General features: G+C 40.8%; 1 protein-coding gene across 1 annotated transcript in view; it reads left to right on the top strand.

The window, feature by feature from the left end:
- Positions 1-26,788, top strand: part of LRFN1 (leucine rich repeat and fibronectin type III domain containing 1) — a 183,510-nt gene that overhangs the window by 120,750 nt on the left and 35,972 nt on the right. The gene's annotated exons all lie outside the window — the stretch shown is intronic.

Below are 26,788 nucleotides of genomic sequence, written 5' to 3'. Positions count from 1 at the left end.
GCTAACAGAGAAGAAGAAACGTGAAGACACAATTGCGCTTGTCTTGTGAGTATCTGCCAAGTCAATTGTGTCAGAGGGAAAGAGTAATTAGGAGCTATAATGATACCTTGTTACCCAGATGAAGGATGAACTAAAGACACGGGATGAACGTCATAAAGGGATTCAATGTGAACACGGAAGGATACATGTGTGGTGACAGGAGAAGAATAACTTATCACTATTGTATCTGTGCATCTGTGGACAATAGGACTTATATTACAACTAATTATGGAAATACAATTTTATATTAAAACAAAACTTTCATTTTGTTCTTAAATTTTAATCTGCCAACAGCCTGGTGTAGAGCTGGAGCAGCAGAGCAGATTAATATATAGTTGTGTCGGGAAAAGATTCAGTATAACTTACAATAAATTCATTCAAATTCCCGCTTGCTCTGGACTTAGGAGCCCAGTGGGCGGTGCTACATATATAAGACTTCCCCCTGGACACCTAAGTCCAGAGCAAGCAGGAATTTCAATGAATTTATTACAAGTTATACTGACTCTCTTCCCAAAAGACTATATATCTGACTGCTAAGCTTTTCTTGCTGTGTAACATGATAACCACAGATTGGACTCCATGTTCAACATGATTTCTTAAGTCAGATTATCTGGAAAAATCTAATAATGACCACGAAGGGGGAAATGGTTATTACTAGAGTTGGTGAAAATCGATTTGCAGGAACCAGTCCTACCAGAACCTCCTCCTACCTCCCAGCATCCATGGCTCTGCTTTTGATTAGCTGGTCTGGTTCAACATCACATGTGCATCACACAACAATAATGATGCCATTCCAGGCTAGCTAGTCAAAAGCAGAGCCTTGGATCCCGGCAGGTAAGAGGCGGTTCTCAGGCTCCAGTCCATTGGGTACAGATTATGTCCAAGGCCACTCGACTGGGTCCTGCCATCACTTTCCATGAAGTTGGATTTGGATGGGCCACATCCAGCAAAGTTAGTGAACCCTATTCTGTGGACAATGGAAAACCATTGCGAGTGATACACTATTTAATTATTTATTGGTTTAACGCAAGGGTGCACAAACTTTCATGGTAAAAGACCAACCTTATCATACTACAGGAAAGAACAAAATTATACAACGAACTGCAGTAATGTCACATTCAGTCATAGCTAAAGCATTGCATACAAACTATATATCAACTGCCTCCGAGCGAGCCGAGCTCGGCTGTGACATGATGGAGCGTTGTAGTTCTGCTTCAATGTCCTATGGCATTGTAGAAAGTACAAGCAAAATCATGTCACCTCTAAGGTAGAATCACATACGGCTTGTACAAAGATGCCATCGAGGCTGCAGGCGACATACATTACCGTGAAGCTCTTGACTTTAAAGACTTTTCCGAGAATTTGAATAGCTTTTTTCCAGTGCTTGAATATATTTTGCCAATTCTTCTCGGTTTCTCAGCCTCACGTCTTCTGCATCTTCTTCCCCCTGCATGCTGTCCTCAGTGGATGATGTTACATGCATTGTGATGTCAATGGGCAGCAATTGGATCTGGTGGTCGTATCATCAATATGAGTAACATGATATCATGTACTGGAGTCGCTGCTTGTTACGAAGAATACCGAATTCACATGAATGTCATAAGGCTGCATTTTACTTTCTTAAACAGGAGGAACACCCGGATCCTCTGAGACTCTACCAAACCAAATATACAGTTATGGCCAAAAGTGTTGACATTTTTCCAGAAAATGACTTATTTCTACCAGAAAATTATTGCAATTACATGTTTTGTTATACCCATGTTTATTTGCTTTTTGTGTGTATTGGAACAACCAAAAAAAAAAGAAAGAAAAAAAGGCAAATTGGACATAGTTTTACACAAAACCCCAAAAATGTGGCGGACAAAATTGTTAGCGCCTTTCCAAAATTGTGGATAAACAACTTGGTTTCAAGCATGTGGCAAGTAAGAGGTGTGGGCAATATGGAAATCACACCTGAAACCGGATAAAAAGGGAAGAAGTTGACCCCATCTTTGCATTGGGGGTCTGTGTGTGCCATATTAAAGGGAACCTGTCACCCCTTTTTTTCAATATGAGCTAAAAATAGCTTTATTGTGTCTTTATTGTCCCCTGATTCCCCACCTTTGCTGCCAAAATACCTTAGTAAAGTCGCCTTTTTCGCCTGTCAGTCACGGCGGTCTGGTCAAATGGGCGTTGTGAATTCGCTGTTTCTCCCCCACCTCTTGCTTTTCCCTAAGTAATTTCTTCCCGGCGTTTGCATAGTGTTTCGCGCCTACGCAGTTAAGTCTAATGTCGCAACTGTGGGCATAGCATACAGCTCGTCTCTGCGCATGCGCGGCTCTTCTCTGTAACCTGTGTGCCCCGGAAGTCTGGCTATGCAAATGGTGTTGTCCTGGATGGCGGTAAAATTTTCCCATCCAGAACTTCTTGCGTAAGTTTTGTAGATAAGCAATTTTCTTACAAAAATTACGCAAGAAGTTCTGGATGGGGAAATTTTACCGGCATCCAGGACAACACCATTTGCATAGCCAGACTTCCGGGGCACACAGGTTACAGAGAAGAGCCGCGCATGCGCAGAGACGAGCTGTATGCTATGCCCACAGTTGGGCAAAGCATAATGCGCAGGTGCGATATTAGACTTAACTGCGCAGGTTCGAAACACTACGCAAACGCCGGGAAGAAATTACTTAGGGAAAAGCAAGAGGTGGGGGAGAAACAGCGAATTCACAACGCCCATTTGACCAGACCGCCGTGATTGACAGGCGAAAACGGCGACTTTATTAAGGTATTTTGGCAGCAAAGGTGGGGAATCAGGGGACAGTAAAGACACAGTTATAAAGCACAGCTCAGGCCCTATTTAAAGCTATTTTTAGCTCATATTGAAAAAACGGGGTGACAGGTTCGCTTTAAGCATGGAGAACAGAAAGAGGAGAAGAGAACGGTCTGAGGACTTGAGAACCAAAATTGTTAAACAATATCAACAGTCTCAAGGTTACAAGTCCATCTCCAGGGATGTTGATGTTCCTTTGTCCACGGTGCGCAACATAATCAAGAAGTTTACAACCCATGGCACTGTAGCTAATCTCCTTGGATGTGTACCGCAGAGAAAAATTGAAGAATGGTTGCAAAGTAGGATAGTCCGGACGATGGATAAGCAGCCACTGGACAGTTTGAACGAGCATTACATGCTTGAACAAAATTGTTTATCCACAATTTTGGAAAGGTGCCAACAATTTTTTCCTGCCCATTTGTGGGGTTTTGTGTTAAATTATGTCCAATTTGACTCGTTTTCTCTTATTTTTTGTGTTGTTTCAATACACAGACAGAAAGAAAATAAACCTGTGTATAACAAAACATGTGTAGTTGTAATAATATTCTGGGAGAAATGCTTTATTTTCTGGAAAAATTTCAAGGGTGCCAACACTTTCGGCCATGACTGTAGATCATGGTAGGTTGTTTGAGGATGTACTTTGGGTCTGGGTGCAAAGCTATTTTCAGGGTTGTCATGAAAGTCCATAAGAACTCTTTTATACCTCTGTATTAGACATGATCCAAAAACATTCCCAGACATATTAGTAGTCTGTAGCCACCAAACAAGAGCCCTGGAACCTCTTTTTATCTTCTGACATTCCCAGCTCCATCTTCTGATTAGCAGTCCCATGCAAATGATCGCTCCACAACGATGATATTACCCCGGACCTATTTGTTAGAAGAGGTTCTGGTGATCCAAGAAAATAGGAGTAGGTTGATCCGGTGGCCACGGACTACCAACATGGCAGCTTGTCCAGGGTCATACAGAAGCATACTAAGTAGAGATGAGTGATTTTCCCAAGAATGTGTTTCAAGTTCGATTTGTCTGGTTCATCTGAAAAAATCCAATCTAGACAGAATCAATTTGACTCAAATCGAAAGTGCTCCAAAGCCTCCAGTTGTCCAGAAAAGATGTTTATAATATCCGGACGGCTCCTAGGATTGTGTCGGAGTCGGAGTTGATGTCCATTTTGGTGGAGTCAGAGTTGGTATAAAATGGACAGACTCCAACTCCTAAAGTCTATAATAAATTGGGTTCCATAGTTTAGTGCAGGATGTGCTGTAAATGTTTTCATTTCATATGCTGTAAATGTTCTGTTCCTGATGTAAGGATCTCGACTTTTAGTTGAGATGAATCTGTGGTGCACTTTATGTACTATGGCTTTCCTCATCAGACTCAGACCTCTGACCTATAGTCCATCATGATCAGCTGAGCTAAAGGATGGGGTAACGGCAAGGCATTATGGCCGAGTAAACAAAGTGAAGGTGGATCTAGCTACAAATAAAAATTCCTGAAATTGTATTCATTCATATTAAAAGTTCCCCAAAACATCCATAACAGACCAAAAGCGAAACACCACCTACGTGTTTCTGGTGCATGTAACACCCTTAGTCATTAAGGTCATGGCCGAGGTGGTGTGGTCCTTCTTCTCTGTCTTTTGTTACCTATGACATGGAGATAGCCATTATAGACAAGTTCTCTGCAGCAAATCGCAAATTATTTGGCAAATTTCATGTATAATCAATTCGCTCATCTCTATAAAGAAGGGTATTTTGTCTAGATTGTCATAGAGATCTGTCACCGTTCCGCAAGTATCACTAAGGACTCACAATACTAATTCAAAGCATTATCAAGGACCCGTCTACAACCATCCATCCTCCATGCTCGGACATCCTGACTTGACCAAGACAAGATACCTTTCATCTTTACATGAAGTTTTTCTCCATCATTGCCCGCTGCTGTCAATATTAGGTAACCGTTCTTACGAGAGCAGCTTGCTTCGGAGTGCTGTCAGATTGAGTAAAATCAGTTGCAGGGGAACGATCATACATCCAAATGGCCTAGAACAGAATGTTCAATGATGTTATCCGTTTACATAACTGCTAAAGCTGTATGCACATCTATAATTATGCCTCGCCAGCTCCGACCATGGAATGGATTCTTTGATTCTGCGCCTTATACAGAATATTCCTTATAACTTGGTCTAGATCCTACCACCCTCAATCTACATCATATAACGGGGTTTGAGACTCTTCAGTTGACATAGAGCTACGTGAAGAACATTTCTTCTAATAGTAATGCACATATCACTCACCATGTCATATCTTGAGCATGGATGTATGACATAGGCTAAGCTTACACATACTAATTATTGGTAAGATTCAGTCTTAAAGGGATTTTCCAGGCTTGCTATATTGATGACCTATTCTCAGGATAGGTCATCAATGTCAGAATGGTAAGGGCCTGACACATCAGCGCTACTCAGTTTCTGCGGTGGCTGGATATAAGTAGTATATGGAGCAGCTCAGCTACTATTCACTTCACTGGGAGTTGCGTTGCAGTACCTTTAATCAGCCACTACACAGTGTTGGCACTGTCCTCTTTGCCTTCCTTCACTGCTTGCATCTGGCCACTGCCAGAGTGAAAAACAGCTGTTTGATGGCAAAGCCAGGTGCTGGAATGCCACAAATCTAATAAGGTAAGCCTGGAAAATCTCTTTAAATGTATGATCTGAGCATTACAAAGCAAAACTATATCTGACATGATCACTCATATAAGTATGATAGGGTCAGTAGGGTCTAAGAAATGATTGATGGATAGTATGAAATAGCGGGACTTTTTATTGTTACTGTGTAGATGCACAAATCAGCCCAATAATTAGTCGTATGTAATCTCAATGAAGAATAAACCTGAATAATAAAACCCCTGAACATTTACATATGCTTGGTTAATTGTCTAGTTTAAGGCTTCCCCGAAATTAACAAGCAAAGGAAATTTTGACTTTTAGGGAATTCAGATAGAGTTCCTCTACTCTCAATCTCTTGACCAGAGTGGCCTGGTGGACCTGTCCTGTCTGACATTTCACGTACTACCTTCTGATTCAAATGGACACTGTAAGTCCACATACACATTTCCGCTGTGGTGGTGCCTTAGAGAAGTTGAATACTTATGGTCAAGTTTCTACACAACAGATCATCAGATTTCAAGTAGGTAGACAATTTGTAATTGTATTGTCAAGAAACACTTCTAACAAGTAAGGGTTGTCCAAAGTGCAAACAAGGTCCAATGTGTTGTGGCTTTACTAATAGTGCCACACAAATCCTAAAATGTGGTGTCCAGTCAGTAGTGGTCCAAAACATAACATCTCCCCTTATCTCAAGAATACAATATCTAGTCACTTGAAGGTTCAGAGAATTGTGTGTCCCAGAAAAAGTACGGATCTTGAGAACATTTGTGTCCACTCAATGCTGGTCCAACTACTGTGACTCCTCTTTCTCCAGGGAATTGGTAGACCAGTTAATGGCAGTCTAACCACTTGGACCTCCGTTATTCACAACAATGACTTGTCCATTTATTGATAGTTTAGCAACCTACTAATTTTGAGAATGGGTATCATCGATACTAAGACTTGGGTGTTCAATCTGTGTTGGTACAGCATCTTGGTCATCCAAAGATCCTGAAAAAAATGTCCAGTCTCTTATTCCAATGGAAGATACAAAAGCAAGTCAACTGTTCCTGTATTTCCCTAGAGATGTGCTCTTCTGCTCTAGGGTCTAGTTGATGTCCCATCATTCAAACCCCACCAGATCAGATATTAATGGTATTTTTAGCCTATATGATGTACTTTTTAGCAAGAAAAGATCTTACTAAACAAAAGTTTGTGTCTTATAGTACAGAAGAAACTACTTATTTGAGAGGAAAATGATAACACAGCATCCCTCTTGATCACTGAGAACAATGCAATTTGCACAGGACAAGCAAGCTGCATGGATTCTGCAGGTCATGACTATTGGAAGGACCTTTCAGATCACGTGATAAGTCACATGCCTGGAAGAAACTTCAAAATGTATGTGTGTGTGCTGATGTAGCAAAGTTGTGTGTGTATATATATATATATATATATATATATATATATATATATATATATATATATATAGTAAAGCAGTGTTTGTATGTAGCAGACCTGCTTGTATATGTAGCAGAGCTGTGTGTATGCAGGAGAGCTTTTTGTTTGTGTAGCTGTGTAAGTATGTAGCAAAGTTGTGTGTGTATATAGGCGATCTTTGTGTGTTTATAGGTAGCGAACTGTGTGTAGCAGAGTTGTGTTTGTAACAGATATGTGTGTGTTTGCTGCAGACCTGAGTGTATGTAGCAGAGCTGTGTGTGTATGTAGTACAACTGTATGTGTATTTAGCAGAGCTGTGAGTATTAAAGCTTTGTGCAGGTAGAACAGCTGTTTGTGTATGTAGCAGAGCTGTGTGTGTATGTAGGAGAGATTTTTGTATGTAGCAGAACTGTGTGTTTGTAGAAGAGCTTTGTGTATAGCAGAGCTGTTTATATATGTAGCAGAGCTGTGTGTAGGAGATTGTTTTGTATGTAGCAGAACTCTGTGTATGTGTAGGAGAGCTTAGTGTTTTTAGCAGAGTTGTGTGCATGTGTAGGAGAGCTTTGTGTGTGTGGCAGAGTTGTTTGTGTATCAAAGTTGTGTAAGTGTTTGTAGCAGCTGTGTGTTTGCATGTGTGTATATATACAGCAGAGCTGACTGTATGTATCAGAGCTGTAATGTATGTATCAAGACAGCTGTGTGTGTGTATGTAGCAGAGCTATGTGTTTGCATTAGAGCTGTGTGTGTATGTAGGAGAACTTTGTGTAGCAGAGCTGTGTGTATGTAGGAGTGCATTGTGTGCAGTGGAGCTATGTATGTGTGTAGCAAAGCTGTGTAGCAGAAATATGTGTAGCAGAGTTGTGTGTATGTATATACAGCAGAGCTGAGTGTGCATGTGCCATGTATGCAGCGGTGTTGTGTATATGTGTGCTCTGCAGTGAGTGTACATGATGTGCATGACATAAAGCTATATGTGTATAATACACACTCTGCAGAGAAATAGTAGCAATTAGTGATGAGCGAATATACTCGTTGCTAGGGTTTTCCCGAGCACGCTTGGGTGATCTCCGAGTATTTGTGACTGCTCGGAGATTTTGTTTTTGTTGATTCAGCTGCTTGATTTACAGCTATTAGTCAGCCTGAGTACATGTGGGGGTTGCCTGGTTGCTAGGGAATCCCCATATGTAATCAAGCTGTCTAGTAGTCACAAATCATATAGCTGCGGCATAAAAACTAAATCTCCGAACACTAACAAATACTCGGAGACCACCCGAGTGTGCTCGGGAAAACCCGAGCAACGAGTATATTCGCTCATCACTAGTAACAATAGATTTATTATCCTCTTATTCCACCCTAGTGCATTAAAATTGTTGATATTGATCCCTCCACTTCTTTACACCTCCTTGGAAGTTTTAATTAGGAGGAAATATGTTTTTCTTATATTCTGCTGTCTAAACTTGGGGTGCGTCTTACAGTAACGTGCATCCTATAATCCGAATAATAAAGTATGTTAACCCATTAAATATAAGAAGTCCTTATGTATAGGAAGGATGTAAGATGTGACTATTATTACCTACTACCGGTATTTATTACCTAATTACGGCATGCAGTAATTATTCGACTCCTTTCTTGCGTGATATAAGGTAATTACTGCTTCCTATTTGTGTTACTAAAATCCCATGTTTGGTCAGGGATATTTCTGATTACATAAATGTAGGAAAGTGATATGGAAACATATAAATTGCTGGTTTTCTTATATAAGATGCCCTACTGTCGAGCACCCTTGAGAAAACTCGGTAATATTAACATTTTTGCTGACCCCATTCTCCTGTGTCTCCATGTCAGATCGGCTATATTTGGAAGCCTACACAGAGTCTAATTGAACTTCCTCTGCAGCATTATTCAAGGCTTTACACCTTAATTTATGAAATCTTCCATCTAGTTAGTTATTTACCCTGGAAAAACCCATGTTTAGAGGCAATTACTAATTCCATTCAATGTGTACATACCACCTACGTATGGGAAGGAGGCTTCTACGGGTGAATGTTCTAGAGATGTCAAGGAATATGTTTAGCATTTCACCAAGATATGAAAAAGTAAGTCCCTTAGTATTGGGCTTTCATCACATATAGTGAAAATGTCGCTCCAGCAAATACAATATTTCAAAGATAGATGATATTTTTAAACGAAAAGGATATGTGCATAAATGCAACCCCCAAAAAACAAAGAAACTTTGCAAATAGGCTTTGCAAAAAACCCCCACTGATTATGTAGAGGAGCTCCACATGGAGCAGGTAGAAGAGAATGAACGGGATGCAAACTTGCAACTTCCAAAGGGTCAATTCTCAGTCGAAATTATTGGTTTTATTCATGTCCAAAGAAGGGACTTTGGACATGAATAAATACTGAAAAGTAGAGGATTATGCAGATGCTGAATCATCACAAGTAGGAATCGAGCAGAAACTAATACTACTGTACTAGTTCTTAGATCATCTTGTCTTTTGTCCTGTGAGATAAGAATGGAGAGGAGAGGTGAGTTTGGAATATTCGGCTATCAGAGGATTGTCACTGACAATGCTTCAGTCTTAGACTATGCCTTCAAAAGCTGAATATATACCCCTAATAGCTAAAATCCGAGGTTCATGTACCTAATACTTGTTCCTTTCTCCCATTCACTACACATGCACTCTCGTTAAGTGAAAGAGGAGAGTAAGTTGGTGTTGGACACCTCTAGTGGTAACTTAGCTTTTTTGAGAACATCATATCTCTATATTAAAATTTAACATGCCTGATCCTTTTTCTCCCCCACATTTACTGAACTAATGTTGATGCAACATCTTAATACCACCATGCACATTAGTCTACTGTCAGTTCAATCTGCCAATATCAATGGGTTCGGCCTACGGTATAATGTGTAGGCCAACGGTCAACGATTCATTAGTATCCTTTTTCTCCCTGTCATTTGCTGAGTTACTGGTGAAGAAACATCTTAAGTCCCCCATGCACATTAGACTAATGTCGGCCGAACCCGCTGATATCAATGGGTTTGGCCAACAGTATACTTTGCACGTCACCAACGATTGTCAAGGTAGATGCCAATCGACATGTCCGATTTTAAACTACTGATCGCATGATTGTTCCAGAGATAAGCCTCCAACTAACGTGTCATTCTGCGGCTTTCTCATAGAGAACATAGGAGTACTCAACCAAATTAACGCTCTGTGTAAGGGAGAGTTGGCTGAGATTTCTATTGGTTGAACAATCATCCAAAGCATCATTTGGCCAACTGCCATCTAACGTGTGTGGACAGCTTAAGACACATTAGATGGTCAGTCAGTCCTTCCCAAATCATCAGGGTTGGCCAATCTTAGTCTAATGCATTTGACCCACCTTTTGGTTCTCCAACAGAGCCAGTCTTTATTACAAGAATGGGCCCCACAAGACGCAGAAGACCACCAAATTTGGAGGTGACTTTGGAGTCAATGACTTGCCATTACGTTTTTTTTTGTTAAGGGTCGGTTCACGAATAATCTAATAGACTTTATTGATGACGTATCCTGTATTCACAATAAGAATAAAGTTTACAATACAATTAAAAATGGATTTCTTTGAATCAGCCCAAAGTGACCCAAGCTATCCAAAAAACAGTAATGTTTACTAATGTTAATGGCAATCCAAACTTTTCTTGATCTTGGCAATGGTGGAACCCAACAAAGCAAATCAGCGATGTTCTCAAATGTCCCAGATTTGCTCTTATTGTACAAGGAAGACTTAAGATAATAGTTGTTTTGTGTATTGTATCAGTGACACTACATTGGTTTGACACATAGATTTTCGGATTACCCCCCTTCCCCCTCTTCCTGACCATGGCAGCAGCACAGTCTGGAGCAGCCTGCTTGTCCTTTTTAAAGGTCTAATCAAAGTGAAAAGTCCACGCTTGTTCTGTCCAAGTGTGTCATCCTGATTCAGGCTCACGTTCCATATCCTGAGGCAGCTGACAGATCTCTTCCAGAAACAGAAGTAAACAGTGTGTCACCTCCTGTAACCCATCACAAACACGTCACACAGCCTCCAGGGAGCCGAACTCTCAGGGGGAATGAAAGCCATTCGTTGCAGCTGAATGTCTTTGCCAGGCGGCATTATAATTAATTATTTAACAATTATAATGTGAAAAGTGCACAAGGAGAGCTCAATATCTCGTATCCATATTCACAAACTTGGGGCGACCTTCTATCATTTCTCAATTTGATAAAATGATAATAAATTGAATGGTTATCTTTTAGGGTTATTGTTGACTACAAATGGTGCAATTCTAGGAATTAAAACATATCCGTGACTAAAATGAACGATATCCAGGTAAACCGTAATTTTCCATAAAAACTCAATCACCAATTTAACAAACTTCTAGTTCTAAGCCTATGTAGACCAGAACTTGAAGGCATCTTTTAGAGTTGCTCATGGCTTCATGGATAGAGCATCTCTGTCCTGTTCTCCTCTAAGCTTATCATAAAAGATGGCAAAATCTACTAATATAGAAAATACAACATATCACACACTATGTAAAGTGCCAAGAAAAACCGTGAAATATGAAGATCCAACTTAATAAACCAGAATAAATAATGTAATATTGTTATAATAATATAACAATAACTATATCAATAAGTATGAATATTATGAAAATGAATACTACAAAAAAGCCAAGAGGGATGCCAAAAGAGAATAAGGGGGTATGAGCTAACCCCACGTGTATCCTTATGAATGTGACTTCTTCAGAGGTTATTCCATGTGTGTGACCCGTTTTATATAACTTTTTATTTTGTCTGTTTCTATATTTGTTTTGTTTGCTGTATGGGTATATATCACCTATTTTCAATACTTTATGTTTCGTGCTTGATCCTTATGTTTTTCTATCGCAAAATTACTGGTCAAACCAAGTACAGGCGCTCGGTGAACCCTTGGCCAAATAATTCAATACACCTTCCCATCTACTTTTCTTTCCATCAGTCTTCACGTTCCTATTACTCATGTAAAGCCAGAGCTGTCGATCAGAAGAAGAAGATGGTGGATATAGTAGCAAAATATGTAAGTGGGTGGTTCCTTTGACCTTTTGAGCCACGTCAAGGGTGAACCCAGCGCCTTTGCTTGGTTTGAACAATCATTTTGTGTGATTAGATTCCCTTTAGCAGCACTGAACTTTCACCCCCTCCACAAGCCCATTGCCTATAAATTTTGCTTGAGCCTCACATTTAACTCATCACACCCACCTCTCTGTATCTCTTCCCCAACTCAAGAATAATTCTCAATAGCTTTCCATTTCTCATAAGATGAAATAAACAACCAAAATGGTAGGATATCCTTTGATAATATCCTAAGAAGACAAATGTAGAACCCTTATATGTGTCCTACAGACTAACACGACTATGATTAATCCCTAACTGCTGCAAAAGTCCCCTACAGAACCTCTCCACTCGTTCTTCTACAGCAGTGTTCCCCAACACCAGTCCTCAAGATCAACCAACAGATCATGTTTTCAGGATTTGCTTAATATTGGTCAGGTGATTCAGTTATCACCAATGCAGTACTAAGGAAACCTGAAAACATGATCTGTTGGTGGATCTCGTGGAGTGACATTGATGAACATTGCTTTACAGTCTCTCCCCAGGCTGGCCAATTTACAAACCACAGAACCTAAATGAATAAGGTGTAGAGCTTTTGGTTAAATAAAGTAACACAGAGTGTAAGTGGAGCTGCTCACCTTGGCAAAGTTTGCTTATAACAAGCACAACTAAGTCCAATACCTTTCAAAGAGTGGACCAGCAGTTGCTCCTTTTTGAGCTGGTTTGATCTGATGGCAGCCACAGTAAGTGCAGGAGAGTCTTGAAGAAAAATAAGGAACCACTGGGTGTTGCTGGAAATATGACGGCTCATAGGTAGAAGTATGGTCACTCTATTGAGGCTACACGTTGGCTTCTGGCCTGATGAAGGCACCTATTTGGTGCTGTAATGCGTATCCTCAATTAAGTGACAGTACGTCAACCTATGAGCCATGATTTTTCCAGTGGTCACATTTTATTCTTCCACACTCTATTGCATTTTACAAATCATGTAATGCAAGCTGTTATTCTGATGCACATAGCCTTATTGAATGCGGGTCCACCTTGTAATTTTGTTTAACTCATCCCCCATTAATAACACGTCACCTCCTGTCTACTAGCTTAGCCACCATATGCTTCATCTCCTTGAATTCCTTCATTTATTTTGACTTGTTCCAACTTTCCAAATGCTTTCTAAAACTCACTTCCAACAAGCACAAAACCAAACCCAAGTCCCCTATCTCCGCAGCTACCTCTGCCTGTCATGTGTAGACCCTACTTACCCCATTCCCTATCGTCTTGTTTCTCGGATTGTAAGCAACGCATGGTTAGGGCTCCTAACTACCACATGCAAAACTTTTTTGTACACTTAAAAAAGAACCCAGCTAATTTATAATAGGGTTTTCAATGTATATGGGTGTCAGACTACCTATTGCTTATTTCTTTTCGGAAAGATTTATTCATAGTGAGGTTGAAAAACGACCTAAAAATTCTCTGTGAGTAATTTTCACGTGAACAGTCAACAAGATAATTACCTGGAGTTGCAATCATGGTTTCTTGAATGTTTTTGATTTATTGTTCACTGCAGCCAATCAAGTTGATTTACGAGGACCCATTGCACCCACATCTTAAAATTACCGTCATGGAGTTACTGTGTGCACAGAGCACGGAGGAAGCGGATAGAACAAAACATTTGCTCCAAGGCCGTGATTGTAAAGTGATTTCTTTTTGTTTTTCTTTTGAACAATATTCCTGCCTGTGAGTTCATTAAAGAACACAGCGGGGAGCAGCTTGTAAGCTTTTATGAGAAGAGAAAAATAAGCAGGGCAGATGCAAAGGAAAGCAATATTAAATAGCATATAGCATGCCAAAGATCATAAATTCTGCAGTGCAACAGGATAATAGAGTACCTGGTGTGCTACAAAGAGGAGGCTGCGCATCCTATAGTCAATGTGATCCTTAGAAAAGACCTAAATATTATTGGCGAGAGACATATATGTCCTGTAGATGCTAATGGGCCCATGGGCAGGGTAGACTGAGTCAAACTAGTATCTTCAATATGATTTGTAGAAACTAACATTGGCTCCCTTCTCAAAAGATACCACAGTATCATGTAGCAATCATTGTCCTCTTCTATACAAGGCCTTGAAAGGAAAGAAGCAGCTAAAGTGGTTTTCCCAAGACAGTGAGGTATTCTCTGTTCATATGTGTCACGCACAGTGTGGGAAGACTAAGTGCAACACGAGGGGAAGAGGGGGGAAAAAAGCCAAACACTAGCACCCTGCCTCCCCTATCGTCCCTATATTGGTTCCACACCAATTGCCCAGCAGGAACCTAAGCCCTGTATATCCCTAGAGGTTGGCCCTGAATAGGGAAGGAGGTCCCAACTGTACACTAAGGACAAGAAGGGAGACAAACAAGGGGGAAGCAACTGATCTTGAGCATATTCAGAGAGGTAACACCAAACGTCCTCCAACAGCACCAGAGAGGAAGTAAGCCGACTGCTATAGCTCCAAGCCTTCACAAGGGAAAATGTGAGTATCACCGGCAACTCCCTGAAGGAGACTGAGAGTATATAAACTCCCAGGTCCAGGTGTGTCAATTAGAGCTGGAGGGAGGTTGCCACTGGGTCCAAAAGTCAGAAGGATTAAGAGGGCGTCTGCAATGCCAAATGCAGAGACCTGCAGCCAGATGCAGAGGGACTGTCTGTAGCATCTGACACACCCGTGACAATATGATAAGGGAATAACTTACCAAACGCCGGTTGGAGGTCCAACTGCTGGAACCTCTGTTGATTCTGAGAAGGGTTGTCTGAATGGAATGTAGGTCACACATGCGCATGCTACTCTTCAATACAAGGGATCACAGGAAAGGAGCAATTAAGGTGGTATTCCAAAGAAAGTAAGTTATTCCTCATCCATATGATAGGGGGATAAACCACTGGTCACTGGGGGAATTTGACTGCCGAAAACCCCAGTGATTCTGAGAATGGCCTCTACCAAGCCCCGTCTGAATGGAGTGGAGGTTGCGCATGTGCATGGTACTCTTTGCCTGCACAAGAGGGATGAAATAATAGGAGCCGTTAAAGTTATTTTCCCAAGACCATAAGATATTTTCTGTCCATATGATAGGGAATAACTTGCTAATTGCTGAGGGTCCGAATGCTGGAACCCCTGGTGATTCTGAGAAGGGCTGTCTAAATGGAGGTTGCGCATGCGCAAGATATTTTTCTTCTTTCTATACAAAGAATGAAAGGAAAGGAGCAGTTAAAGTGATTTTCCCAAGATGTTACAGTAACTTATCACCTATCCATATGATATAAGGGAAAAGTTTCTGATTGCTGGGGTGCAGAGCCCCATTTGAGAGGAGGAGAAGTTGGGCTTTCACATGTTTATGGAATGGACAAAAAAAGATGTATTCGACTAACTCGGGCAATCCACCAGACTAGGAATAACGCAGAGGTACACGGAGGTACTCCTTTTTATCCCTAGTATAGATCTGCATGTGTAACCTTCATTCAGAGCCCATTCTCTGAATCATTGGGGGTTCCATCAGTCGGATCCCCCAACCCCAGCGATTACTAAGTTATTCCCTAACCTTAGGACAGGGGATAATTTACTATATTGGTCTTTGAATAAAGACAATACCCTATTGGTGGTATGCATGCAAGAACCTCAACTTGGAGTAGACCCCCTTCGTATGTTTTGAACTCCCATCCTCACCTCATTATCAAAGAATATGTCCTTCCTCAACTTTCCTTTTGACTCAAATTATCCCAAGGAGATTGTCATTTGATCACCAGATTAAAAAAAAAATTGCAGTAGAATGTTTGTGTCGGCCTCTAGCCCCTCCACCTACCCTTCTCCATAGAATTTTACAAGCACCAACTGTCATTTCATATAGGAAAATATGTATTCACTGAATACAGATTTTACCTCTGAATTCAGAGTGAAAGATCACTCCAAGAGGAGAAAAAAGCAGATTTCTCTGATCAGATATATTTCAAAGTTATTTATTTTCCCATGTACTATTGATTTATGAGATAAAAAATAAAACAATAATAACTCTTTAAGGACTGTAATGCACATTGGCTTCTCCAGTTAGGCTACGTTCACATTAGCGGCGGGCGCCGCAGCGGCGGGCGCCGCAGCGGCGCCGCATGCGTCATGCGCCCCTATATTTAACATGGGGGCGCATGGACATGCGTCGCACTTGCGTTTTGCGCCGCATGCGTCGCTGCGGCGCCCGCGTCCGGGCGCAGAGGACGCGGCAAGTTGCATTTTTGCTGCGTGCAAAATCAATTAAAAAAAGGACGCATGCGGCGCAAAACGCAGCGTTGTGCATGCGTTTTGTTGCGTTTTTGTTTGTGTTGTGCGCTGCGGCGCCGACGCTGCGGCGCACAACGCAAATGTGAACGTAGCCTTACTTGTCACCAGTCGTCCATACATTGCATACTATATGAGGTCCATATCCTTGCTTCCATATCTATCCATTACTCACCTAAAGGGACAGAACAATTCTTCCCATGTTTCATGAGCGTTAATTTCTGATATGCCATAGGCAGCCGGTTGGCGTTCGTGGCATATGTCATGATCACCAGGTGACACGCAGACCGGCGTCCCGGCACTGACCAGAACTTGTTTTCCCTCTTTCTCCGACACTCATCTGCTTTTAACCTCAGCAGTCTAATCTCATTGATTTTCAGACCGTAAAAGCTTCTTCCTTCCCCTCCGGAATACATTTCCCGTTAAACAGTAACCTTAGAGATCCATACATGGGGAGAAAACACGACAGAAGGAGGAGGCATGGAGCAGAGGGTGATGGAAACGGTAAACGAGACATGTCTATGAGACTGGATGTTTGTTATGAACAGCGCCGTGACCATGAACTAACAATTGTAGAAAAATGACCCCACGCTCTACAATATCACTGGATTTGCATTCCGTCTTTAGGAATCTATCTTACAATTTCCTGGGTTATACTGTGGAATGCCAAAAAGTTCTCAAGCTTTCATAGGTCACCAGCCATCATCAAACATCCCTCTGCCCAATACAGTATTAGGAGAGCAGTCATGTCATTTATTCATGAAGGGGGTGCAGATTTTTACATTGTGGCCCCGAAGGTACAGGTTACACCTCTGGCCACAGCGAGCGGTTAAAAGGAAATATATGAAACAGAAGATTGGAGAGAGGAAAGTTACTGGTATGTGAAAAAATAGCAACTTTTTTTGGCCATGTGAGAAGAAAAGACATGAAGGGTGACTGTTTTGCATAACTACGCTTCTGCCTGAGTACTCAGTGCCAGAAGAAGCGTAGTTATGCGAAACAGCTCTGGTTTCCAATCTCCTGTTTTATATTGAGTATTTTGGCTACAAGCTATGCACCGCCCAATCTTGTTACCCACTATTTTCACTATCAAATCCAAAAGCATACTGATTAATACTGTCAAAGCACTGTATGTATTATTGTCAACGTTCCTGAATACATAATAAGGTTGTACTTATAGTACTGTAGTTATCATATAATGCAATCACACAGTGCCCAAATTGCACCACTCAGAAGTGTAACTTGAAGCACCCCGTGAAAAATGGGAAACAGATCCCCCCACCATGTGTCACATAATAATGGCCTCTTCTTATGTTGCAGTGCTATTCTCCACCTATACAGCCCAAAAATAAAAAGGGGAATATAATGATCTTCCGTGGTACAGGCACCAATAATGGAACTTGAGGTTCAAGTTCTCGGTACCAAGACCATCGGTGCCCTCTTCGCACACATCAAACACCCCAAATATCATATCTGCCCCTTTGCTCAACAATCCTTGTCCACTAATTATAAGTATAATGGATAAATAGAAAGGCAAGTGATTTTTTAAAATCTGAAAAATGAAAAAATGCATAGAGATGTTCAGGCGATGAACTTGTCAGTTGCCATCATTTCAGTATACTGTAATTGAAAAAAGATTTGCCCTTTCCTAAAACTGATTTAATAATGAAGCTTTTGCTCCTCGGTTCCTCTCATATTTCAGGTGTTAAGTAAAAATATCGAAAACCTGAGCTGGCCACCTCCGCGTCAGGTTCAAGCTCGGTGGCAGATATTGATCGGATAGGTTGATTGAAAGTTTCAGCTGTCATCACGCTTTGCTTTATAGGACTGTTCATTGTGTCACTGCTAAACTTTAGGGTTCCTGACTCGGGAGAAGACTGATTAGGGAAATAATCAGACTCATTACACGTATAGATTATTTACAGTAATTCAATAGTCACAAATCATAAGAGATCGATGCGGAATGAAAGGATACGGTAAATACCCATCACTGCTGTCTCTTTTGCATATTTTTCACTTTAGTTCTGTCTGACCATTTTTAACCATCGGCATACTATGCCTTTTACAAATCCCATCCACACGCTATGTTTTCATACTGTTCTGTTTGCAGAATGTGACATTTTGCTTATTTAGGGCAGCTTTTCCGGGCAGGGTTAGTTGCGGAAAATCTTCTGAATAATACAGCACCAGCTACGTATTCAAGAAATATCTTGAAGCAAAAATCCACGGGAAGTTAATTCATCACAAATTTCTACCTTTGAAGCGCAAATTGTGAAATCTGCGGTAAATTCGCAACAAAATTCTTCCATGCGGGAACATATTCTGCAGTATGTCAATATCTGACACAGGTCGGTCACAGATCTGTTGCAAATTATCCCAATTGTGTTCAAAATTTGTGCCAAAATCCACGAGTTGGTGTAGATTTGCCACGGCAGATTTTGCCTTGAAAAATTTGTAGCAGAAGGTCCTTTCTATATGAACATTGTAGGGATTGAGACTCTCAGGTATGCATTAGGTAGCATTCACGCAGGTAATGCGGTTTGGTCCAGTGTTTTGCTTTCATAAAACTCCCAAGGGATTCAAAACAAAGACAGACTCTTCTGGGCACAAAGGTATCACAGCAAATTAACAATTCCTTCAGCGACCAGATTACAATCCTTTCTCCTGGAGAAAACTTCCTACACAGAAGAAGCATGATCCCACCAGTCTTGTTATCACCTTCAGCCAGAGCTCCAGCAGTCTCTAGCGCCAAACAGAAGTAGTACTCCAGGCACAGTTCACACTGAACAGGCAGCGGTATCCACATGTGTCTCTGCGGCTCCAGCACAGACTGCTCAGCTTTCCTAGCTGACCCATGCAGTCGCCATTTAGAGAGAGACTCTAGCTTGTCTGTCTCCCAGCTATAGCTCACAGTTTGGATGGACACTCACCAGCTTCAATGCAAAACATTTCCTGGTTCTTAGTCAAAGCTAGCCAGGTGCATGGAATTAAGTGCTAGGATTTAACCCGGTCCTACCTGGCTTTGCCACAATATATATGTGCACAAGCCAGATTTGCTGAGTGCCGGTTATAGCAGAGTACAGAAAAAGGCAAGTGGATAAGATTTTTTTTATTTCACACCATGCCATATTCTGATGCAAGTTGCACAATTTGTAAATCAATTAAACAAAGAGAAGTCAAAATCTCCTATAAATTCATAATGAGATGTATTGTTGAGAATTTCAAACCCATTGCCAAAGTAAAGCAATCCATTACCTTTTTTTTCCAACTTTTCAAAATCCTTAGGAAAAAAAACTGTAGCAAATTTTCAACAAATCGGCACCCAAATTATCAAGATTTGGTACAAAATTTCTTGCTTCTGATTTCCTTGTGGTGTTTTGCAAATTTGTTTGCCGAAATGTTACCTGCTCTTATTAATAGGGCGGGCATGTGGTTCCCCAACTTTGGCAGCTGCAAATATTATTGTGCACGGCTGGCACCTTCATAAATCTACACCATAACAAATCTTAATTAAAGTCCTTATTCGTGCAATACTCCTATAATATTAGGTGCACACTCTTAGATTCAAACAACATGCAACAATGCAGATAAGTCCTGTCCCTCTGCCCCGACGCACGTTTTGCCCAACTTCTTCATGGGGCATCTTCAAGCCCCCCAAAAAAGCTGGGCGAAACATGCGCATCGGGGCAGAGGGACAGGACTCATCTGCATCGTTTCATGCTATCCGGATCCAGGTAAACACTTTGTGCCCAACTCATATTGCCTTACTCCACTTACAGCCTATGCATGTTGCCATTTGTGCACTACTGGGGGTCTTTGGCGTCTTTCTAGCTCTAATCTTTATGCTAAATACCTTATGAGGTTTACACTAAGCTCCATGTTGTCTTCACTTCCTCAGGCTGTGTCTCATGTGCGCCCCTCCTGTTATGCTAATTTAGCAAGGTGATGGCACTAGCTCAAAGAGTCAGTTCTGTTGTCCTATTGAATTATGACTTTCTGGTTATTGACCTTCACACCAAAGAATCACACGAATGATTTTTTTTTTTTTTGCTATAATTCAACCTACCTCAGTTCACACTTTATTGATAATATTTTTTGGCACGAGGCACTTTAATATTCTAGATAGCAATGATGTTCTATGGATTCCGGAACTCTTGTCTCTTACCTGTGTAGCATTGTTTACTCAGTATTTTACTGTTCATGATATGAAGATGTTTACCATATAGCAATATTATAATGAGGCCCTCGTCCCTCCTTTCTTTCTTGCACCTTTCTTGAATTTTAATTTTGTGTTTTACTATTTAATTGATAAAATACCATTATTTTAAATTTATTTGTATTCTAATTGGGCCACTCCCTTACCCTAATGGTTACATTTTCACCTGGGATATTAGGGTATGTGCACACGCTGCGGATTACTCTGCAGATTTTTCCGAACTGATTTTGGTAAATCCGCAGGAAATCCGCACTGCGGAATTACCGCGGATTTACCGCGGTTTTTTTTGCGGTTTTTGTGCTTATTTCACCTGCGGTTTTACACCTGCGGATTCCTATTATGGAGCAGGTTTTACAATATTATATGCTTGTATAGTATATGTATATACAGTGTGTGTATATATACAGTACAGACCAAAAGTTTGGACACACGTTCTCATTTAAAGATTTTTCTGTTTTTTCATGACTATGAAAATTGTACATTAACACTGAAGGCATCAAAACTATGAATTAGCACATGTGGAATTATATACTTAACAAAAAAGTGTGAAACAACTGAAAATAGGTCTTACATTCTAGGTTCTTCAAAGTAGCCACCTTTTGCTTTGATGACTGCTTTGCACACTCTTGGCATTCTCTTAATGAGCTTCAAGAGGTAGTCACCGGGAATGGTTTTCACTTCACAGGTGTGCCCTGTCAGGTTTAATAAGTGGGATTTCTTGCCTTATAAATGGGGTTGGACCATCAGTTGTGTTGTACAGAAGTCTGGTGGATACACAGCTGGGAATCCTACTGAAAAGACTGTTAGAATTTGTATTATGGCAAGAAAAAAGCAGCTAAGTAAAGAAAACGAGTCGCCATCATTACTTTAAGAAATGAAGGTCAGTAAGTCCGAATAATTGGGAACTTTGAAAGTGTCCCCAAGTGCTGTGGCAAAAACCGTCAAGCGCTACAAAGAAACTGGCTCACATGAGGACCGCCCCAGGAAAGGAAGACCAAGAGTCACCTCTGCTTCTGAGGATAAGTTTATCCGAGTCACCAGCCTCAGAAATCGCAGGTTAACAGCAGCTCAGATTAGAGACCAGGTCCATGCCACACAGCGTTCTAGCAGCAGACACATCTTCTACAACACTTGTTAAGAGGAGACATTGTGCAGCAGGCCTTCATGGTAAAATAGCTGCTAGGAAACCACTGCTAAGGACAGGCAACAAGCAGAAGAGACTTTTATGGGCTAAAGAACACAAGGAATGGACATTAGACCAGTGGAAATTTGTGCTTTGGTCTGATGAGTCCAAATTTGAGATCTTTGGTTCCAACCACCGTGTCTTTGTGCGACGCAGAAAAGGTGAGCGGATGGACTCCCACCGTGAAGCATGGAGGAGGTGTGATGATGTGGGGGTGCTTTGCTGGTGACACTGTTGGGGATTTATTCAAAACTGAAGGCATACTGAACCAGCATGGCTATCACAGCATCTTGCAGCGGCATGCTATTCCATCCGGTTTGCATTTAGTTGGACCATCATTTATTTTTCAACAAGACAATGACCCCAAACATACCTCCAGGCTGTGTAAGGTGTTGTGAATTCCGTTCTTGAACTCCCTCCTGTGGTCATGAATGATACTTCGGCGAGTTGTCCGTGGACTCCCTCTGGTGGCTGTGAGTGGAACTGCTGGTTCTGAGGTTGCTTCCTCAGCTGCCCTCGTTTGCGGCTAGGCTGGCTTCTCTATTTAACTCCACTCAGATCGTTACTCCATGCCAGCTGTCAATGTATCAGAACTGGTTCAGATCTCTCTCGGATCTTTCTGATGTCCTGTCTACTCCAGCAGAAGCTAAGTCCCTGCTAGTTCATTTGTTGTTCATTGTGTACTGAATATATTTCTTAGTACTTGCTAAGTTCTAGTCCAGCTTGCTAATATGATATTGCCTTGCTAGCTGGAAGCTCTGGGTTGCAGAGTGGCACCTCCGCACCGTGAGTCGGTGCGGGGGTCTTTTTGCACACTCTGCGTGGCTTTTTGTAGTTTTTTGTGCTGACCGCATAGATCCCTTTCCTATCCTCAGTTTATCTAGTAAGTCTGGCCTCCTTTGCTGAAACCTGTTTCATCCCTGTGTTTGTGACTTTCCTCTTAACTCACAGTTAATATATGTGGGGGGCTGCCTTTACCTTTGGGGAATTTCTCTGAGGCAAGGTAAGGCTTATTTTCCTATCTTTAGGGTTTTTTAGCTCTTAGGCTGTGAAGAGGCGTCTAGGGAGAGTTAGGTACTCTCCACAGCTATTTCTAGTGTGTGTGTTATAGGATTAGGATTTGCGGTCAGCAGAGTTCCCACTTCCCAGAGCTTGTCCTGTCTTCTAGTTTAACCATCAGGTCATTCCAGGTGCACCTAACCACCAGGTCCATAACAGTAAGGATTATTTGACCAAGAAGGAGAGTGATGGGGTGCTACGCCACATGACCTGGCCTCCACAGTCACCAGACCTGAACCCAATCGAGATGGTTTGGGGTGAGCTGGAACGCAGAGTGAAGGCAAAAGGGCCAACAAGTGCTAAGCATCTCTGGGAACTCGTTCAAGATTGTTGGAAGAACATTCCCGGTGACTACCTCTTGAAGCTCATCAAGAGAATGCCAAGAGTGTGCAAAGCAGTCATCAAAGCAAAAGGTGGCTACTTTGAAGAACCTAGAATATAAGACATAATTTCAGTTGTTTCACACTTTTTTGTTAAGTATATAATTCCACATGTGTTAATTCATAGTTTTGATGCCTTCAGTGTGAATGTACAATTTTCATAGTCAGGAAAATACAGAAAAATCTTTAAATGTGAAGGTATGTCCAAACTTTTGGTCTGTACTGTATATATATATATATATATATATATATATATATATATATATATATATATATATATAAATATATACATATACTATACAAACATATAATATTGCAAAAACAAGAGCAAATGAGTTACAAGCTTACATGTAACAATGTATTCATACATATATTATAGAATGCAAAAAATACATAAAATGTGTAAGGATGAAAAGACAGTTCATAAATAACCTCGCTGCACAATATCCAGAGTGAATAGGACACCTATAGTCACATACAAAATAGTCCACAAACAGTATAATAGACACACTGGTCAGGAATGAGAATGCAAACATGTAAATGTCTCAATTAAAAACATACATTATACAGTCACATACCCAGTGTGAACTGTGCAGACTGCAAGGTCACCATAGAAGAGAACAGTGTGCTATAGTTGTACTATTCACTCTGGATATTGTGCTTGTGCTGTGAGTTATTTATGTACTGTCTTTATGAATTTGATGTATTTTTATTTGTGTTATGTATTATATGTATGAATAAATTATTAATTTAAGCTTATAGCTCCTTTGTTCTGCTTTGCGCAATACTATATGTTTTAGAGTTTCTTTATGCCATCTTAAAAACCCCTTTTCCGACATTGGGCATAATAGCACGCCCACGTCGGACTCCCCCCATTAGATCCGTAAACCTGACATGTGTCTTTAACAGCCGCAGGTGGTATAGCAATCCACCCGCGGCTGCTAATTAGTGAAATGGCGCTGTCAAGCTCCGACAGCAGCATTTAACTCACGTTTACCGGAAGCACGTCCTTTATCCTGCCCATCAGTGGCCCCGTCACATGATCGCGGGTCACCGATGGGTCAGCATGACAAGCAGAGGTACCAGCAGACCTCTATGGTTGTCATAACCAGATTGCCTTTGGTCGGCGCTCATAGCAAGTGAGCATTTCTACTACACACAGACAATCTGATCATCGCCTGTGTGTAGCAGAGGCGATCAAAGTTCAAATCACCCCCCCTTTTGCCCCATTCAAAATAAAACAATAAAATAAATCAAACATACACATATTTGGTATCGCCGCGTTCAGAATCGCCCGATCTATCAGTAAAAAAAATAAATTTAACCCAATCGCAAAATGGCGTAATGAGAAAAAAAGTCAAAACGCCAGAATTACAGTTTTTTTGGAGGCAGCAACATTGCATTAAAATGCAATAACGGGCGATCAAAAGATCGTATCTGCACCAAAATGGTGTAATTAAAAACATCAGCCCGGCACACAAGAAATAAGCCCTCACCCAACCCCAGATCCTGATAAATGGAGACGCTACAGGTCTTGGGAAATGGTGCCATTTTTGTTTTTAACCAAGTTTGGATTTTTTTTTTCACCACTTAAATAAAAAAGAACCTAGACATGTTAGGTGTCTATGAACTTGTAATGAACTGGAGAATCATAATGGCAGGTCATTTTAGCATTTTCTGAACATGGTAAAAATAAAATCCCCAAACTAACTGGTATTGCACTTTTATTGCAGTTTCACTGCATTTGGATTTTTTTCCTGTTTTCCAGTACATGATATGTTAAAACCAATGGTGTCATTAAAAAATACAGCTTGACCTACAAAAAAACAAGCCCTTACATGGCCATATTGACCAAAAAGTAAAAAAGTTATGGCTCTGGGAATAAGGGGAGCAAAAAACGAAAACGCAAAAACTGAAATATCCCTGGTCGTTAAGGGGTTAATAAGAACTGTCTGTGTCCAATGGCTAATTTTCTTTTATTATGATGCATCTGATGGATCTTATTTATCTATCTATACAAACATATACATGAATTCCCCTAACCTTATACATATAAAACCATGAATCGTACAGTTTTTATCAAGCTGTGTATGCCCATCTGCCAGCGATCTTTGGGCATACACATTTTCATCAAACTGTGTTCTAAGAGCCTGTGTGCAGCAATTTTGGATCTATGGTGCACTATGGGGTGTCATTTGAAAATATTGTGCACCAATTACTTGAATCTCTGCGGACTCCCATAAAGACGTAGACCTCTCAGACTCAGGGAAGAGTTGAATTCTGCACAAACCTCCAACAAGACAGCATTATGCCAAGATTTTTTTTTACTGAAAAAAAAAAAGATTTTGTCACATAGTACTATACGAGAATAAATATTGAGGTTATATATATATATTTATTTTTTATAAAAGTTTGTAGTTTTTACTGAAGTTCCATTGGTTTTGTGTTATTGCTTAGCGGGGTTGACCACTGTTAGGACAACCCCGACTTGATTGAAATGTTAAAAAATCTTATACTCTCCTCCTGTGTTGGGGCTGTTCCAGCGGTGTCAGCACTCACTCTCCCTGGGGCTCCCGTACTGTTGTTGTGAAATGTGACCTCGGCACCCAATCAGTGCTGGCGTCACTGTCTCTGCCTTCATCCGAATTGAAGTCCAGCCTGCAGTTGATCTCTCACTTCCTCTGCATGTTCAATTCGACAGAAGGAGGGGACAGTGACGCCTGCGCTGATTGGGCACCTCAGGAAGAGCGAGTGCGGGAACGGCGCCGGCATGGGACGTGAGTATAGGCTTTTTTATTTCATCAGGGCCAAGTGTGGGGTATTACAAAGAGTTGTCCAAGTAGTGGACAACTTCTTCAAGTCTGTCGTTTGTTAAGAATGATGACCACTTGATTGTTTGGGTTGCCATTATGATTTAAAAATAGAAAACACAGTAGTCTGACAATAAATGGCTTCACCCAACCACTAACCATGAGTGGAGAAAAGGTTTTGGTGTTATCATTCATATTTTCTGAAAAAAGGTTAAGAAAGCAAAAGTTCTGCCGGGGTATCTAAACTTTTGAGCACAACTGTACGTGTACATCTAAAACAATTCTTAAAATGATGAAAATTATAGCAAGTTAATAAAAAATTGAGCACGAAAAATAATATATTTAATGCAAGAAAGCAATTTTCTTCTTTAAGCCATCCTATAACAAACAGCACGCAAGTTTTCATAACCTTGGCACACGCAATACCAAGAATTCTTGACAGTGCTGTTTTCATATATGTGTAATATTGTGTTCACAAATTCTACATATGGCCTTAATTGCCCAATAAATTTACCAGAAGCCATTATCTCTCGCTAATTTCATTATAATACATGAATTTCATTTTACATTTGTGGAGGTTGCATTACTAAACAATACAGGAAGGGATCTCATGTGAACCAGAATAGTCTAATATCCAGGGACTTTTATGAAAAGCTGTGGAAGAGTTCATACAACCCATAGCAACTAGTCAGATATCACCCTAGGCGGCACTAGAGAAATGACAGAATCTAATTATTTTCTTTAAGGAACATCAACTTTTTTCCCGGGAATGTGCTCTCGTAAATAA

The sequence above is a fragment of the Ranitomeya variabilis genome, chromosome 2, assembly GCF_051348905.1.
Source record: "Ranitomeya variabilis isolate aRanVar5 chromosome 2, aRanVar5.hap1, whole genome shotgun sequence".
Taxonomy (NCBI): Eukaryota; Metazoa; Chordata; class Amphibia; order Anura; family Dendrobatidae; genus Ranitomeya; species Ranitomeya variabilis.
The sequence above is the reverse complement of the archived record's forward strand: the minus strand, read 5'-3'. Positions and strand labels throughout refer to the sequence as shown.